Source organism: Pseudorasbora parva, chromosome 15 (genome assembly GCF_024679245.1).
Source record: "Pseudorasbora parva isolate DD20220531a chromosome 15, ASM2467924v1, whole genome shotgun sequence".
Lineage (NCBI taxonomy): Eukaryota > Metazoa > Chordata > Actinopteri > Cypriniformes > Gobionidae > Pseudorasbora > Pseudorasbora parva.
In genome coordinates this window covers 10,766,024-10,772,649 of record NC_090186.1, presented here as the reverse complement: position 1 = coordinate 10,772,649, position 6,626 = coordinate 10,766,024, and the positions used below count along the sequence as shown (strand labels likewise).

The 6,626-nt window shown below is 36.8% G+C and overlaps 1 protein-coding gene across 2 annotated transcripts in view; it reads left to right on the top strand.

Annotated features, from left to right (window-relative positions):
• Positions 1-1,509, top strand: part of aqp4 (aquaporin 4) — a 15,169-nt gene extending 13,660 nt beyond the window's left edge. Inside the window, exon 5 of one of the 2 annotated variants that reach the window (XM_067417110.1) lies at positions 1-1,509. This exon is cut by the window's left edge and continues 1,144 nt beyond it. The gene's annotated coding sequence lies outside the window, so the exon portion shown is untranslated. The other variant, XM_067417109.1, reaches the window with a different exon arrangement.
• The last annotated feature ends 5,117 nt before the right edge of the window (positions 1,510-6,626 follow it).

Genomic DNA, 6,626 nt, shown 5'->3' with positions numbered 1-6,626 from the left:
TACAATGAACATTTCTGAGAATCAACAACCTTTATTCAAATATTTTAAAAAGATTTTATAAGCATGTTAGGTAATTGTGTGTTTTATTTGTGATGACGCAGTGAAACATGCCAAATTGTGATATTTTCATGATTTATCCAAGCGGCAACCTCCCGCGATCTCTCTTGAAGCCAATACGGAAGTAATGTAAACTGCAATTCCTCAACTGGCCACTAGGGACAGGCTCCAGAAGGGAGCAGAATCGTATTATTGTGTATTATATTGTGTATTATATCTTATTGTTAAAATGCCCAACTTTACAGCAGAAAAAACATGTACAGCCTGTGGTTTTGGCCTATAAGGCTAATTTTGCGGTTCATGACAACTGTGAGGGAGTGAATTTTTTTATAACTCATTCGTTTACGTTATATAAAGCCTTAAAGTTCTGCATAATTAAGGGCGTGGTTACTTTCAGTGACAGGTGGATAGCCATTTATCCGCCGTCTATAGTCATTGTGTCACCTAAGCTCCGCCCACATCTCACCTCTTTGCCCATTTTCTGTTATCCGGGAGTGACACGCGATGGCTCGCTCACAAGATGGCAACGGCCAGCTCATCTCTACTTTAAGCTTCAGAACGGCTTATCGGAATCCTATGGGTGATGTCACGGACTCTACATCCATATTTTTTTTACAGTCTATGGATTTATCACATTTTTTATGTGGTTCTGATACAATAATATTTTGAGTTTCTATTTATTAAACCAATTTCCTTCATTGTATCAACTCAAATTTTTAATTTTAATAAACTCAACATTTTAAGGCAACCAGGTTACTTACTTTTTAAAGTTAAACCAACAATGTTTTTTTGTTTTTTTTACAGTGTAGTAGTTGCTGTGCGAATAAACCTCACTCCTCTGATTTCAAGACCGACGCTGTAGCAACTGACGCTAGGGGTTGCAGCCTTTAGCCTCCAGTTAGAGCGTCTGACTTTCATGCCGACTGACCCGGGATTGAGTCCCTCTTGGAGCGGGCGGTTAGAACAGGAGGGGTAACATATGTACCATTTAGGGTAAGATATACCATCTCACTTTTGTACCTTAGGATACCGTCCCAGTAACAGCACTGTACCTTTTTTCTGAGGGTGTAGGCCTAATGTTTTAGATGGATTTAAAAAGTATTTATTTAGATGGATTTAAAAAGTATTTATTTAGATGGATTTAAAAAGTATTTATTTAGTTTGATTAATCACAATAATGCATAATCACAGTCTCAGTTCTTTCATGTTCATATCCAACTTGAGACTGATCAATTATCTAACCATGTGTTGGGTCCACAAAATTATTTATGTAACCAAGTGATAGTGAAAACTGGAGTATAATTATTGTGTTTTATTTTAAAGCTACACTGTGTAACTTTTTTAGTTTATTCTGAGCTAGAAAAAACACTTAGTTCTTTCAAAAAATATGTGCTCATTACTTTTTATTTACTTATTTCAAGTAATAAAGTATTCTCGTAAGTTTATAATATGCCGTTGAAAATACATACGGGTGAGGGGTTCGAATGCCGGTCGCCATGTTACCCCTCCATCTTGAAAGTACATTAGCCAAAGAGGGACATACCCATAAATTCAAGCTGCTCCTTTCGCGTTTTAACACTCGATGGCACCGTGTCGAATGTGAAGAGGGGGATTGCCATGTTAATATTGGACTAAATCGGCCACCGTAGGCAGGGATGTAGTGGCAGCTAAACGCACGTAAACGCCGTTTACGCACCTCCCAAAATTCAATAATAGCGTTCACCCACCTCCAAAGTGCGCTTATCCACCTCTAAATAGCCTACAGTTCCTAAGCCATTTTAAATTAAGCTTGTGTCGTTTTAGTTTCATATTGTTCATTTTCATTGGTTGTCTTTCATATCGTGCTGCAACTGATCATTTTACTGACTCAGATCTTTGAGTCTCGTTCAGCAAAACGAACCAATCTTTTCTCTTCCCGTCTCTATGGGACTGATAGGAAGAACAAAAGACTCGGATCTCACCTGTCGATTCAGAATCAGAACAGTCAGAACCCATATGTTGCATGATGCGCACGTGCAGTCAAAACAAAGTGAACGAATCACTATCTGAGACAACTCGGTAGTCCCGAGTCATATCAAAGATTCGTTTAAAATGAACGAATCATTCATGAACGACACGCAAATGGATATCCAGAAATTTTCAAAATGACAATTATCCATTTGTAGTACATTTAATCAGCTTGTGACACTTTTTTTTTCGCAGTGTATTTTGTGTTCAAATAGAACATTTTTGGTTTTATTGTTTTTATAGTTTAGCAAAATCGTCTGTTAATGTCGGCAGCCATTAGGCTACACTTGTGGAAACTACAGTCCAACTTATATTGTCTTTTTTCTGTTGATTACAGAAACTGAGTTTTCTTTAAATTAAAATATGTGGCACCAAATTCATCCTTCTGTCGTTAATCTGCACCTGCCTCATTAGCAATTGGCAAAAACTGAAATCGACAACTATTTTGATAATCGATTAGTCGGCTTAAGTAATTTTTTAAGACAAAAGTCAAATTCTTTGATTCCAGCTTGTTTAATGTGAATATGTTCTAGTGTGTTCTCTCATATTTGCTCATATTAGCCACCTCGTATTAGTACGAATTGCCGTGAGATCGGGCTGCATACACCGGTAGGCAGTGGCCCACCTTACCGTGACCACGATGCAGTCACCCAGAATTTATAGTTTACCCACCTCTTTTTTTACCACTACACCTCTGACCGTAGGAGTTAAAACGAAATCAGAATTGAGAGGAACAGAAACTAATATTCACTGGATGGTCATATACCTTTTCACTGCTATATGGGGGAAAATATCACACAGTGGAGCTTTAAAGACAAATAACTTAAATTTCTTACGGAAGCCCGGTTCCACTCGCACAGTGGGGAAAAAAATAGACTTCCAAAATTCCTGTTACAGGCATTTACGCCTCTTTAACCAGCAGAGGGCAGCACAACCTTAAACTGCCGTTATCCTGAAACCGTAACCTAATGCTGAGCGTATTTTTATCTGTTGGCGAGAAGTAGGCCTACCAGGTTTAATTTTTGCTATTGTTTAGCTCCACTCTCCTCTTTCATAACCCAGCCTCCTTCTTCCGGCCCTTTTCACTTTTATAACACTCATTTTCTTTCAGTTCCTGGAGTCAGAATGAGTTTGTGTGCATGGTCATGAAAAACCTGGAAAGAATCATTTCAATACTGTTTGATTTGAGGTAAATTCATAACATTTTAAAAAGTTGTGTGAGTTTGTGTTTAGTATAATCAGGCTATGCTCTGCTGTAAAAAAATGTTTGCAATAATTTTCAGTCGATTTTTGTTTCAAGTTTTTTATATATATAAATATCCATATCCCAAAGAACTGTGAAAATAATGGGAAAATCCTGTGAATTCATTGGTTAAAAGGCTGCAGGAATCCTGTTTAAATCAGAATGGGAGGGAGTGAGGAAAAGGGTGCTATGTTTATATTTTTATTTATAATTAAGAAGGTGGTTAATCCCTAGGCTTCTGACTGTAACAGAGGCAGCCCTCCACTCTCCAATCCCTCCCTCAGCTATTTATGGAAATTTAAATCTTAATTGCTCCATTTAAATTAATTGGGGAAAGAAAAAACTCAGCAGTTAGTCTGTTAAAATATTTATTTTCCCATGTGACTACAAAGGAGATTCTTCATCATAACGCACATAGAAAGCTGCACAAACTACTGACTAAGAGCATCAAAGCGTGTGTGTGTGTGTGTGTGTGTGTGTGTGTGTGTGTGTGTGTGTGTGTGTGTGTGTGTGTGTGTGTGTGTGTGTGTGTGTGTGTGTGTGTGTGTGTGTGTGTGTGTGTGTGTTTAATCCAACTTCACAGACTCAAGTCATTAGACATTATTTAAACCCCTAAACAATTGATGAAAATTGCAAAAGCGCAGTCATTCATTTACATGCACACATAGGAAACAAAAAACATACATGTGTATATGCACACGCTCAAAAGTTTTATGTGACAGTTGAAGCCAGAGGCAAACACAACACACAATCTGACTATATAAATATTCATGCAAGCTCACACTGTTTTTTTGTGTAAAATTAAGCAGCCCAATGAATATTCTAGACAAATGAAAGTGATGGGCTGTGTGTGGAATGTTGTGTCTACATCTTCAAGAATGCCAATCGGATCTTTCTGATTGTTACATAAATAGTCTGTTGACTTCAATAATGAGGCCTTCTTGTTCAAAGCTTATGAACTGAAACTATGAGTGACTGAAAGCATAAAGCAATGAAATCGGATAACATTATCATTGCCTACTTCAAATCCTGATGTGTTATTTATATTTAGGGTTCTCTGTAGTGTCTCTGTACAGTGCAACCCCAAATAATTTGACTTAAAAAGTAAAAGTTTAAGTAAGTAGAATTTGCAGTTTTTTATTTTTAATCATACATTTTAATTTCTCTGAACATGAAATATTTGAGTAAGCTAATTCACATTTTAATTTAAAAGTATCATGTAATCTCAGATTTTTAGTAGTGGAAACTTGACTAGCCAGTAAATTCAATAAATGCCACCTTGCTAATTTGTTACACAATGCTTTGGTAGCGTACAGCAATATAATCAAGTATCATGATTATATTGCTGTACGCTTTTTAAAGTGGCTTTTTACTACCACTTGGTGTTTTGTAGCACTTTGAGATTGTAAAAATGTAAAGTGCTTTACAAATAAAATTCATTATTATTATTATTATTATTATTATTATTATTATTATTATTATTATAATCAATTTAATATTTAATATATATCTGTTCTCATGCTCCACGTGTCACCATGATGGTATCCCTACCAAAAAAAAACATAATAGAAACTCTTCTAAACTAGCAAAGAAACATTAAACACTACTCAATCTCCCACTTAATGCTGTTAATATTGCACACAAAAAAACACAATATAATACTTAATTTGGGCATTTACTGTCCTTTTTTCATGGCAAAGCATCCTGGGAAACAGAAATCCCAGCCCAGTTTCAGATAAATTAAAGTTAGTCTAAATTTAAAAAAAAAAAAAAAAAAATCATGAGACTCAAAATAATGAAACAATTCAGATTCCTTAAAATGTGCAAGTTTTGACAATTCAAGTGAAAAAAGAAAGTTTAAATACTCAAAAGTTAATTTGTTTAAGTTGGCTCTACTCAAACCAATTCATTATTTTGAGCATTAGGGTTTACAGTGACTAAAGTTACATATACTATGCCATTTAGGCTTAACAAAATCATTTTTATTTCGAACTTGTTGGAATGTGATAATAACGCAACAAGATGCAGTGTGGTGCACAATGAAAATTTGGCTCAACATTAGTCCCCCAGATTTATGTTTTTTTATTATTATTATTTTTATTTTTTAGCATGACTGAGGAGCTGGTGTAATAATATAGCCTGTTTCGCCAATAAGACTATCTGCCATGTAGTGACATTATGTGTGTTATTATAAATAATAGCCATTAAAATCCCAGATGTGTTTTATACACATTTAAAATGCATTGTAATCTGGCTCATTATGAAAAACACTGACATTTTCATTCTCACCTTACCATGTCAACCCCGGGGATGTATATAGGCCTATATTTATCCTACACACGTGCACGCGCAAACACTCGTTGTCGGTTTCTGTTGCAGGGATACGCACGTGCACATGCTTCACATAAGCACACCAAGCGGAAACTCGGAGAAGTAGCCCTTACTTGGGGAATTTTTTATTTTAAAAGGCAAATCTAGCATTTAACACTTTCACCCTCCTAATAATTTATACAATAAACAGGAGCCTAAGTCACTTCCTTAATAATTTAGACATAAGCTAATGTTGATTTATTCAGCAGGGCTAGTGCCAGCAGGAGACCCGGAGGAGCTGAAATGTGTATTAAAGTAGGACAGAGGCAGCCGGCGCCATAATAACATTTGGATAATTTTATTATGGCTCACGGCTCAGTTCATTTCCCCTTCTGCTCGCTGCATGAAATTGTTTGATTCTCACAGCGCCTGGAGTCAACTGAGAAGGTGCCACACACGCACATAAACATATGCAAACACACTTTTTCGCGCCGTTCGCAGTACACCTACTCCCTCATACCTTCTCCCGCTTTGCCATGCGTTCCTGGCACACGCTAAAATCTCCCAAACGCACAAAACCCGTCCTCGTGGCTCTGCCTGACAACTTAGACGAGCAGAGAACAGGCAGATAAATGATGCGTCTCATTACCGGAGATGCGGAAGAGTGGCAGCACTTTCGACGAGAATGGACTGAGATTAATACCCTCTATCATCCCTTCTTCTGTCAGAGACACAGGCAGAAGAAAGAAAGAAAGCTGGCTGAATTTGTTTAACTAAAGATAGGATGCTGATGGTAAAGTCTGTCCCATAGAGAAAGACTGGAACAGTGGAGTCAGCCATGATGCTCCTGCCTCAGGGTTGTGTGTGTGTGTGATTTAAAATGTCCTGTTGCCATTTACTATCCTACCATCTTTTCCGGTCCTTTTTTCATTTTTTTTCTTATCATGAGTATAATACATACATAATATGCGCTTTTATAAATGTTTTGAATGGCACGGTCTGCTTAATA